This window comes from Dipodomys ordii, unplaced genomic scaffold (assembly GCF_000151885.1).
Source record: "Dipodomys ordii isolate 6190 unplaced genomic scaffold, Dord_2.0 Scaffold28, whole genome shotgun sequence".
Taxonomy (NCBI): domain Eukaryota; kingdom Metazoa; phylum Chordata; class Mammalia; order Rodentia; family Heteromyidae; genus Dipodomys; species Dipodomys ordii.
In genome coordinates this window covers 4153737-4167248 of record NW_012267244.1, presented here as the reverse complement: position 1 = coordinate 4167248, position 13512 = coordinate 4153737, and positions in this window count along the sequence as shown.

Sequence of the window (13512 nt, the reverse complement as noted above, 5' to 3'; positions counted from 1 at the left end):
CATCCATCAGAAAAAAATGACATTGCCCCATTTGTTAGGAAATGGAAAGGCTTGGAAAAAATTATAGTAAGTGAAGTAAGCCAAGCCCAAAGAAGCATAGGTCCCATGATTTCCCTTATTTGCAATATATAGTATATGTATGAGTCAAGCAGAAAAGGTCAGATAAGGTGATGTTAGGAAAATGAACCCTAAGATATATATTTTAAATGTTTTTTTTCTTTCATGCATTTGTTTATCTAACACAATTATAAGATTATTTCTTTGTTGCTTTGTATGTCCCTCCCCCACAGTATAACCCCTGCTTTCACTGTATTTGATGTCGGTATAATTTGTGGAGGGGAAGGGGAAAAACAAGTCATTTAAATAAGGATACAGGTGGACCTGTTGCAACAATGAGAAGTACAAGTTGTCATGTCAAAAACGAACTTTACAACTTGGGGGGGGGGGAGGATTGGGTAGGGGAGGAGGGAGGATGGGAAGGGTAAACAAAGGAGGAGGTTACAATGCTTGATAAGAAATGTACTCACTATGTTGCCCATGTAATTGTAAAAATAAATAAATTTCAATGTATAAGATAAAAAAAAATTTGGGCATCTCCCCTCAGTAGATGAATGGATCAAGAAAATGTGATATATATATATAGATATTGATATATCTATATATATAATGGAATTCTATGCCTCTCAGAAAGAATGACACTGCAATACTGCCCCATTTGTTAGGAAATGGAAAGACTTGGAAAAAATTATGTTAGGTTAAGTGAAGTAATAGACTCAAAGAAACATGGGTCCCATGGTTTCCCTTATCTGCAATAATTAGTATATGTCTAGGACAAGCAGAAGAGGTCAAAAGCTATGTACATAGGACTATAAACCCTGATGCTAATCAAAATGAACCCCAAGATAGGGACACAAGAGGTTTCATCTTTGTTGCTGTTCTTTTTAATGTACTTATAATGTACTATGTGATTTTTTTTTTCGGTCGTGGGGCTTGAATTCTGTGCTTGGGCGCTGTCCCTCAGCTCTTCAGCTCAAGGCTAGCGCTCTACCACTTGAGCCACAGCGCCACTTCCGGTTTTCTAGTGGTTTATTGGAAATAAGAGTCTCACAGGGGAAGAGGTGGGTGGGGGGGCTGGGAAGGTGGCTCAGTGGTGGAGCGCTTGCCTTGCATGCATGAGGCCCTGAGTTTGATTCCTCAGCACCACATAAGCAAAATGAAAAAAGCTGGAAGTGGCGCTGTGGCTCAAGTGGTAGAGCGCTAGCCTTCAGCTGAAGAGCTGAGGGACAGCGCCCAGGCCCAGAGTTCAGGCCCCACGACCAGACCCAAAAACAAACAAACAACAACAAAAAAAAGTCTCATGGAATTTCTTGCCCGGGTTGGCTTTGAATGGTGATCCTCAGATCTCAGCCTTCTGAATAGCTAGGATTATAGGTGTGAGCCACCTGAACCTGGCTTAAAATTTCTGTTTCTTTGTATGTTCTTCCCCCATGAAACAACCCTGTTGTCACTGTATTTGATTCTGTTATCCTGCATCTTGTATATACATTTTTCTAACTTGGGGAGAGAAAGGGAAATAACAAAATGCTGAAATAAGGATACAGGATGATCCACTGTACCAATTAGATGTACAAGACACTATGTTGAAAACGAACTTTACAATTTTGCAGGAGAAGGGGAAGGGGAGGGAGGAGTTAGGGAGATGGGGAGAAAAGGGATGGTAGGGGAAAAATAAAGGAGGATGTATCAATGCTCAATAGGAAATGTACTCATTACCTTGCTCATGTAACTATAACCCCTCAGTACAGTATCTTTACAATAAAAATATATATTAAGAACAAAAACATTTGGGCATCTGTGACACACTGTCACAGATGTCCAAGTTTTGCAAGAACATGTAATATAAAAGATTGTGGGCCAGGACATCCTGGGGAGAAAAATGTGACCAAATTTGAAAATAGCAAGAATAAAAAGGGTGAATAATGCTGCAATAAACATAGTTGTGCTGGTAGCTTTAGTATGGCCTTGTTTGTTTTCATTTGGGTATATGCGTACTCTTTTGAAGAGCCTCCATACTGCTTTCCAGAGTGGTTGAACAAATTTACATTCCCACCATTGTTGGACATGGCTCAAGCATGAGCTTAAAATGTGCTGTGCAGTTGGAGTAGTCCTCTGAGTTCTAGGAATCTGCAGTGACAAGAAAATGCCCTAGTACCCATTCATCTCCAGCCCCAGAATGACCCAGGGACTTATGACCTGACCCAATCCACAGCCTGAAACTCAGAGCCTAGGTTATGGTGTCCAACTCCACCCAACTAAGACTCACTGAATAGAAAGATGTTCTAAATGGCCTTTGAATCGTAGTTTCTTATTGGCTATTCTAGATTCCAAAACTTCAAGTTGTTGCTTTTTTTTTTGACTTGGTGTCCTCTTGTTCATACCATTTTCCCTGATATTAACAATGTTTATAAGACATCTTAACATGCTACTTTAAAAATTATAAGACTGCCTGACACATGTAATCCTAACTACTCAGGAGGCTGAGATCTGAGGATAATGATTCAAAGCCAGTCTGGTCAGAAAAATCCAGCAGACTCTTTCCTACACTCACCAAAGAGCTGAGAGTAGAGCCGGTTCAAATGGCAGAGCAATAGCCTTGAGCAAAAAAGCTCAAGGACAGTTACTTAAGCCCTGGTACTAGGTTCAAGCCCCAGGACTGGCACATGCATGCGTGCACGCGCACACACATGCACACACACACACACACATACACACACACAAACACACACATACACACACACACACACACACACACAGATGTTTGAGAGTTTAGTTCAGTGGTTGAGCACAATCTAACTTTACACAAATCCATGAATTCAATTCCAAGCATTAAAAAAGAAAGTTATGAAAAAGTTTTACATTTTTGGGCAAACTTCTTTTTTTTCTCAAAGAAACCCAAAAAAGCAAAATAATGATTAGTATCAATTCACTGCGTGGGGGAAAAAGAAATGATTGCCTTCTAGTAAGGCCCTGGTTAAGGCAGAAAATCTCTATTGCATTATGGTGTTATGGTGTCTTTCAGTGGCTCCTAAGACAAGATCACAACTTAGTGACAAAGGATGGAGTTTTCCTTAAAGAAAGTTTATATTATCATTTCCAGTCACCTTGGATGAATCCCAATATAAAGCAGGGAAAAATTAGTTCTTACTTGTGAGTTGATGCATGTACTTGAATATGCACATTTAAATCAAGTTGAAAAGACTAATATTTACTCAAATAATCTACATGAGGTTAATGAGAATATAAAGTTATTGAGCTCACAGGACTTTGAAATGGAACGAACAAGAATCTTCACTTTGAACTAAGATATCAAGCCAATCTGAATCTGGACCAATAGGTTACCTGTGATTCAATGTACTCTAACAGTAGTCTCTTTTAAAATACTATAAATTACTCTTTGAATTTTTCATAATGCTGAATCCTTAACATTTTAGCCTGGCTTCAGTTGGGCTGCAAAAGCTATAAAGGGATCTATCTTATTTTTTCTCGGAAGAAGAGTGTTAGGTTTGATTGAGAGGTGGTGGTTGTTATACGTGGAGGGAAAGAGAACTGAGCCCATATGTTTAGTGATCTCATGGGAAAGGCTAACAGCAACGACAGCAGTGTAATGAGGAGGCCACCTGCTCCTGCGCATATGGGAAGCAGTACCCAGGAAAACTCTGCAAATGAAAGAAGTCTAATTTTCAGTGATTAGACTGGTAGAGGCTAAAGCTATGATAATCTGGGAAGTAAATGAAAGCACAATCTCATTTTATATTTATTAGTTCAATGCTGATAAACTCTGCAACATCTGGATTATCATTACTTAATTAGTAATACTATTTTCCAGTTAATAAAGTACTTTTCTTTAAGACACAAAATTAATTAAGTCTCATAGAGGAAAAAAGGAAAACATAATCCCAAATGTAAATTCTCAAAGGTAAACACATCTTGTACTTACACAAAACCCTGTATCTTTGTGAAGAAAACTTAACTTGTCTGACAAATTACCACTTACAAAGGACATATGGAAGGAGTGTTTTGTCGGGTGTGTTTGTAAGATGTTTAGAATAGATGCTCTTCTTAAGGCCAGGAACATATTAATGAGACAGAGGAAATCATATTGTTAGCTTTGTAAAGAAGCATTTGGCTCCTGTTTAAAGACTCTTAAATACTACTCTCCTAAAGTGAAAGCATTACAGTCTAGACAAAAATATACATTTTCAAAAACTGTGAACATCATTTCTTGATTAATTATTTATAGTGATTTTAAACAATTTCTCCAGCTAAGCTAACTTAGGGCCCAGAATTAAAAACAACAAAAAAGCTTTATTTCTGTATCTAAAAAGCACACATGCCTCATGCTCTTGAATGTAATTTAGGTTTTAATTGATCATCTTTAATAATATTCCAAATGCTTAAATTCACATTAAAAATCTTTTTATAACAGAAGTTATGACTTACTTTTTTCCTCCAACATTTATAAAATAGAATTCATAACTAGACTGAATTTATATGTGCATGATCCTTCAGAGATGCTTGTATCCTAATATGAATAAAATTAGTTTCATCACAATGTGTGGCAAAGAAACAACATCCCCTTCCCAGTCTTCAGGGGTGGAAACAGACCTGAGTGCTCTCAGGTCAGAGCAGTCTTTTCTTGTTCACTGGCATGCATAATGTGAATTCAGGATCATCTCATAATAAAACTGATTGGTAGTATATAAAGTAAAATAAGTAACAACAGAGTCACTAACTCTTTCTGAGGTACATATTCTGATCCTTACTGAACAGATAACAAAGATATAACAAAGAGCCATTGCATCTTTTAAATGTGTTTTTATATCATTGTTAAAATAATCTAAGCTCTCAACATAACAAAACTAGGACTGCTTTATGAAAATGGGTAAATGGAGGTATTCTTGCTTCTCAGAAAATGAAGTGGCAACAGTTTATTTAAATTTGAAATCCTTAAAATGTTAATATATTTTCTTTTGAAATCAATAGTGCTTGTTTTGTTCACAGCCTATTGCTTCTTTTTCTAATATTTATTTATTATTTACAATTTGTTTATCAAACATATTTATCCATTCATGATTAACAATGGATATGCACAAAAACATTAATGATACTGAGAGTCTAGAGACACTATTAAGATAATTTATTATTTAAAATCTATTACTTAGTTGTTTAACTGCATAACAATTAAATACTTTTTTAAATTGTTATTTTTTATTGTGAAAATACTGTACACAGGAGTTACAATTTACATGGGCAAGATAATGAGTACATTTCGTATCAAGCATTGTTGCCTCCTCTTTGTTTCCCCTTGCCATCCCTTCCCATACTTCCCCCACCTCCCCCCACCCAATCCTTCCCCTCACCCACCAAAGCTGTAAAGTTCATTTTTTCGACATAATGACTTATACATCTCACTGTTGCAAGGGTCCACCTGTATCCCTAGTTAAACAATTTGTTTTTGCCCTTCCCTTCTACAAATTATACCAACATCAAATACAGTGAAAGTAGGGGTTATGCCATGGGGGAGGGACATACAAAGCAACATAGAAATCATCTTATAAATATGTTAGAAACAATTGCATGAAAGAAGAAAACAATTAAATACTTCTAATGTAATACTTTTAAAAATATTCTTTTACTGCTATTTGAAAGGATGCCTTTTCAAAGCACAGTGGTACCATCATAAATAGAAGCAGCTTGGAATGAATATCAGTAAATGCCACTGAAAGAGCTTCAGTGCATAACAAATGAAATGTCTTAAGACTGGAGACTTTTTCTATTATTAATGAGATGGAGTGCCATAAGGAAATTCACTGACAGAGTAATAGTCAAGTCATGAATTAAATAGTGACTTTAAGCATAAGTGTTTCTTAGTTTCCCTTCACATGATACCTACCTACCTAGGTTTATTAGGGGGGAGCAATTAGATAATATTATTGCCTCAAAGGTATATAATCATTCAGTGTACAGAGAAAATTACTCCTTTGGAGTTTGTATATCTTGTATATCTTTTTTATACCAAAACAAAACTCAAATCTGTACTTTACCCTGTCTTAACTTACTATATCAAGGATGAGTTTTATAACTTTGAAAACATTATAAAACTATTAATACTAAAAATAGGTCTAAGAATATGAAAGAGGTTAACTCATACATGCCTACACCACCAAAGCTCTAATAATAAAAATGATGATAATGATGATGATGATGAAGCATTTAAAACTATGGATCCATTCTCTGTGATGCTTTTGGTCCTATACTCAGAAGCCTCTTTGAATAGCCCATATTAAAGGTAGAGCATTTCTTCCTATTCCTTTGTAGGAAAATAAACCATCTTTAATGAAGATTGTTTTTACCATCCATCAATCTTCATTCTCATACCTTGAGTAACATATGTGTCATAGTCATTTCTTATTCCCTGAGCACCTAACTAGCATGAAGTCTATTACTTACATGGATCTCAACGGGCTTATTAAATAAAAATAAATGAAAATGTCCAGATTTTTCTTATTTACATATTTATATAATATAAATCTGAACACAGTATAAGCACTTGGTGAATGATCCACCTGAATGAATCAAGTATACAAAAAAAGTAAAATTTACTTGGAGATTATGAGGAACTTGAGTAACTCAACTAATGTTGAATCCATAGTATTATAGCCTTCAGATAATACCAGCAAACACCGTTTCTTTTTTCTTTCTTTTTTTTTCTTTTTGTCTGTCATGGGTCTTGAGCTCTGGGCTTGGGCGCTGTCCCTCAGTTCTGCAGCTCAAAGCTAGCACTCTACCACTTGAGCCACAGCGCCACTTCTGTTTTTCTGTTGGTTAATTGGAGATAAGAGTTTCACAGACTTTCTTGCCCAGTCTTGCTTTAAACGGCGATTCTCAGATCTTGGCTTCTTTTTTTTTTTTTAATACTTTTTTAATTGTAAAAATACTGTACAGAGGGGTTACAGTTACATTAGCAAGATAATGAGTACATTTCCTATCAAGTATTGTTACCTCCTCTGTTTTTCCCCTACCCTCCCTTCCCTCCTACCTCCACAACTGCACTCTTGCCCCTCCCTGCCTAAACTGTAAAGTTGATTTTGCAACATAGTGTCTTGTACATTTCATTTTTACAATGGGTCAACCTGGATCCCTTTTTAAGCATTTTGTTTTTTTCCCTTCCCCACCCAAGTTAGAGAAGTGTGTATACAAGATGCAGGGCACCAACATCAAATACAGTGAAAACAGGGGTTGTACCAGAGGGGAGAAACATACAAAGAAACAATAAAGTCGCATGGTACATTATAAATATGTTAGGAACAATAGCAAGAAAGAAAAAACCACTTGTGTCCCTATCTTGAGGTTCATTTCGCTAACATCATCTTATCTGGTCATATGTACATCTTTTTTTTTTCCTTTTCTGCTTGTCTGAGACATATACTAGTTATTGCAAATAAGGAAAACCATGGGACCTATGTTTCTTTGGGCCTGGCTTACTTCACTTAATAGAATTTTTTACCAGTCTTTCCATTTCCTAAGAAATGAGGCAATGTCATTCCATAGAATGGCATAGAATTTCACTGTGTGTGTATATATATATATATATGCGTATATGTATGTATATACATATATATACGCATATATATATATATATATACACCACATTTTCTTGATCCATTCATCTACTGAGGGGCATCCAGGTTGGTTTCATATCTTAGCTATGGTAAATAATGCTGCAATAATCATAGTTGTGCTGGTAGCTTTAGTATGAAATTGTTGAGTAGCTAGATTACAGGCATGAACCACCAGCTCCTGGCTTCAAACCCTGTTTCTTGACAGATGTCAAGACACAAAAACTCTAGGGTCCTGGTAGAAGCATACCGCTCCTGAATACCATGATTTGCTGTAATTTGCTCATTGGTCTCTGTATCTTCTGAACACATTAGTACATAGAGATATTTGAGCTTTACCTGTTCTTTTCGCTGTTTCTTTGACTGAATTGTCACTTTATTATTTAGGAATGCTTCTCAGACTGCTCAGTATCTTCAAACACGAAATTACTTTCCTATAGAAGCATAAGCACTCTTCCACTGTTAGCTGTCTCTAATGTGTACCTAATATACTTTCTCCAGAAAAGCTAACAGATATCTATATAAATATAAAGAGGCTTTCTTTGCATAGCTTAATTTTTAAAAGGAATAGCTCTAGCATATATTAGAAGCATGAAGAATGATGAGGAACACAGGGCTACTAATTGCCATGCATCCATCACCATAGACTGTATAGGAAGAAATTATTAGGTAGCCAATAGGAGAGGCATGTGAATCACAGAAGACTGCTGTCAGAGTAAGAACCAGAGTTTCTGTTTAGTTAACTTGTCAACCTAAGAAAATCTTACAGGAAGGAAACCAGAAAAATAAATACCTTGACCTCTATTTCCTCCCTAGCCTTTACTAGGGTTTGCCATTAGCAATACCACAGACACTGAAGGAGAAGCAAGTCAGTCCTTGAAGTAAAGAGGCAAACAGATTCGTACAACAACAATATAAAAAAAGATCTTTGACATAACAACAGTGAAAGGAGCCTGGAGTAGAGGGCGGAAATCTCACTGATTTGCAACAATGAATACCTATAGAAAACTATTATCTCTTCTTGGTAGATGGCTTTGGGCATGAATGAGCCTAGACATGATGAAATTCTACTCCCAGGGAACTCAACACTCATTGATCAACAACTACTATGTGTCAAAACTATTTTAAACACTTGGGATTAGATCATGAATAAAGGATGTGTATTGTTCTACAAGGGTTATAGACCAGGAAGTAAATTAGGCCATAAACCGTCAATTCCAATACAATGGAAAAAGTAGAAGCATTGGAAATATGAACTCCTTAAGGACATGGACTGAATCAAGTTTATTTATTATTTTGTTGTTGTTGTTGTTTTGTTTTGTGCAGCACTAACTCCTAGCAAAGTAACAGGTTGGAAGAGCTAAGTAAATGTTAAATGTTAAATAAATGAAAAGTAGTATAGAGCTTATCCCCACATAGGAAACTAAAAAAAAATGACAATCTGCAAATTAAGTCTTCAAAAGATTTGGTCAAACTTCATATCTTTTTTAAACTGAGGTTTGAACTCAGGACTTTATAATATAATTGCTAAGCTGGTAATCTATCCCCTGAGCCATGCCTCTAACCCTAATTTTGGTGATTATTTTTGGAAAGCTTTTCTGAACTTTTCAGCCTCATCTGGCCTCAAACCATAGTCCACTAGATCGTAGCCTCTTGAATAACTAGAAATACAAGAATGAGCCACCAGTGTCTAGTCAATATTTTGTATTTTCTTTCTATTCCATTTAAGCTATTTTTCGTTGTTCATTCCCTAAAGATATTTAGGGATCATTTCTTTTCATTTTCATTGATTTTCATGAATTAACTCCATTAATCAGATGTAAACTGCCATCCATAGTATACTTAGTGAAAAATTTTCTCACATTTATTATATATTTACCTATGTACATGCATATATATATATATATACTTTAAATATAGTTGTACACATATAAATTAAATTACATATATATGTATACCGATTGCTTTTCTATAAAGCAATGATATACAAGTGAGAAAGAAATCAGGAAAGCAATTTTATTTACAATAGCTTCAAAACAATGACATATGTAGATATTAATCAAGACATTGAAAAACTTCTACCATGAACATTATGAAACATTGAAAAATATTTAAGAGGACACCAGAAGATGACAAAAATCTCCAGTGCTCATGGATTGGCAAAATTTATATAAAAAAGTGACTACAATGCCAAAGGAAATGTGTAGACATTTAATGCAATACCCATCAAAGTCAGGTACAATTCCTCAGACACAGTAAAATCAATACAAAAATTATATGAAAACATAAAAAATATCTTGAGTTGAAAAGGCAATCTTGAGTAAAAAGAACCCCACTGAAAGTACACCATAGTGGGCTTCAAAGTACACTACCGAGCTATAACAAAAAGAGCATGGTACTGGCACAAAAACAACCAATGAAACAGAATAAGAAATTCAGAAATAAATCCACACAACTATAGTTATCTAATCTTTGAGAAAGTCATCAAAAAATCATACACTGGAGAAAGATAACCTCTTCAGAAGTGATACTGACAAAACTGGCTGCCTTAACTCCTACCTCTTACTATGTAAAACAAAATCAATGCCAAATAGATTTAAGAAAAGAATTCAGCATAAGACCTATACCTTTAAATCTTCAGCAGGAAAACAGTGGCCTCAATATATGATGGCATTTTGTGGTATCATCACAAGTGGCAAGCAGCACCATAAAGCAGAAAACTTACAAGTTCAGGTCTATGGCAGTTGGAATATTTCAATAAACCAAGTTAGATGATACTTCTTACCCTTATTCTTCATACCTGCCTAATGCTGTGATTAGGTGATTAGACAGCTGATAAGAAAAAATATGTATGTTTGTTAAGAATAATACACTTGTTTTGAGGTAGAATGGAAGGAAGCACTATGCTGGAACCTAGAGCATTGTATTTGTATCCTTCATTTAGAAATCTTGTTCTACTTTAGTATATCTTCACAGTTTATGTGTGTATATGCAAATGTGTATGAATATGTGAGTGCATGTAAGTATGTGCATGTGTGCATGTGTTGTATATATTGGAATGTGTTTGCATTTATAAACTATACTTTCAGGCATGTGATAGGTAACCATAACTAGAATTCATGTGAACTGTTTTATCCTTCTTATTTATTAGTAATTCATTATCCCTCTTGACTTAATAACAATTTTTAATGTACTACTCTGAGAAACATACTTTTCAGAGTTTGAAATCAGTGTTTAGATTAATCTCCAGAAAAAATAGGTTCAAGCTCTAAGGGCATTCTTTTAGGACAAATAACTATGAAGAAAAGAATATATGATGTCAAATAAAGTTTTTATAATGAACTTGTTTATTAAAAACTTTTGAATAATGAAAAAAAGAGTATATGATGTGTTTATTTTGTAGATTAGAGAGCCCTCCCAGCAGCATTTTACTGAGAGCATGGAAATTTCATAGGTCATATTTCTATATCTTAATCTATTTCTGAATACCATAACATATATTAATATATGCTAAAATAATGTAACACCAATATATTGAAAATATCTCCAGGCGCCATCAGAGTCATCACATATAGAAAGCAAGGAATAAAATAAGAAAAAGAAATAAAGACAGAAGATACAGGCATGACACAGAAGAGAAAAGCAGATGTAAGATAAACAAAATGTATAGGTTAGACACTTAAAATAAAACACTGATTGGAGTGAAAAGTATATTACCCATTTGTCATTTAATATTTAGCTCTTATCCTTAAAATTGACCTGTGGCCTTATGCTCTTAATCTTCAAATTGACCCATAGTGTTTTATCTAGAAGCAGCTCTATTAATTATTTATGTTGTATATTTGGTAAATGGTACTTTGGGCAAGCTTTTAAATTTTATTTTTAAGTTTTCTTAATCATCACTCTCACTGAAAGTAAAAAAGCTAAACAGAAAGACACAGGTCTTAAAGTATTGCTACATTCCTGAATATTATTCCTGACTGTTTTCCATATGTATAGTTTCTTGGCTTAACACAAGAATGTTCACATTACACAATTTCTTAGTATGCTTTAATGGTAGTAATAAATAAAATAGTTGTAAAGCATTGTGTATTAAATAAGTAATATTTCCTTTCCAGTACTGTCTTGGCTGGTTACTGGTAGCTCATGATTTTAATTCTAGCTACTGGAATATTAGATTATGAGAAATGATTTGAGACTAGCCTGATTAAAAGATTTGTGCATGCTTATATCTACCAATAAATGGGATTGGTGATATGAGCCTGACATCCAGATCAGTCTTGGCAAAATGTTCGGTTAGTAGTGATCTTGAAGAGATAGCTGGTGGCAGCCCAAGTCCTCCCAAGAGGAAGAAGCAACCTAAGGAAGTGGCAAATGAACCTGAAGAGGCAACCAGCCTCCCTGTCCTCAAGAAAAAGAGGAAATTCTCCTCCAAGGAGGAGCCAGTCAGCAATGGGCCTGAAGAGGCTGCTAGCAGAAAAAAGTAGTGCCAAGAAAAAGAAAAAGCTCAAAAAAGCATCCCAGGATTAGAATGGACATTTCCTGGGGGAAAGGGTATGCCCCAACCCAAGGTCACTTTTCTCATTCCATGTCCTAAACCCCAATAAAAACAAATTAACAACAACAACAAAATGTTCCCAACATTATATCTTACTAGAAAAAAAGAAGCTGAATGTCATGGCACAGATCCATCATCCAACTTATGACAGAAAGCACAAATAAAAGGATCATAGTAGAGGCTGGTCAGGTCATGGGCAAAAAAACCGCGAAGCCCATTTAAAAAATAATCAGACAAAAACTGTTGGAGCAATGACTGAAGCAACAGAGTACCCGTCTAGACAATACAAATCCCTGGGTCCAAATCCCAGTTCATCCAAAAGAAAGATAAGGGAGGAAAGAAGGAAGGAAGGAGGGAAAGAAGGAAGGAAGGAAGAGAAAAACAAAATTCTTCTTAATTTCTTTTGCAAATTGGACAATTAATCCATAGTTTACATATATTTTAATGTCCTCATTTTTTTACATTTCTGTGTATAGTAGGCTTGAATTATAGTGCAAAGATATTTTTTATTTGTTTTATTCAAGTCTATGCCCCAAAGTTCATAGGTTCTAAATTAATTTATGTTACAGGTGGGTTCTTGCATATGAATTAATGTCTAGTTTCCTGTCTTTTTACCAATGAATAGCATTTAGATAATATAAAAACAAATCATAATTACAAAAATAACCCAGAAAACAATTAGAACAGTACTGGCATATATTCACTGAGACATTAGTTTGTTCTGTAAATTAAAATAGAATTGATTAAAAAGAAAATAAGACATTCTTTGATCCTTTTTTGCATTGTATCTGATAGCATTTTAATTTTCCAAAGCTTTCTATTCTTTTACAGTTGGGACGTTCATAATCATTCACTGGAATATATGTTCCCTTTCCTCCTAGAATATTCATTTATGTTGCCTTTTCAGATAACTTCTTATTAATACCTTAGACGAATGAAATATAAAATCTTTGAATGTTGTTTCTTATCAAAACATGTCAGAAGAACATTTTTGCTAAGAAATCCGTATGTTGCTGAAGTTTAACTATAAAAATATATGTATTTTTCAAAGAAAGGTTGGACAAATGGGATTACATGAAATTGCAGAGCCTCTGCATGGCAAAGGACATAGCTAGCAAGATCAATAGAAAGCCCACGGATTGGGAGAAGATCTTCACTAGCCATACAACGGACAAGGGTCTCAGATCTAAAATATACATGGAACTCAAAAAATTAAATCCCCCAACAACAAGTCTTCAAAGAAACAACTGCCTGATAAATAAGTGGGCTAAATGC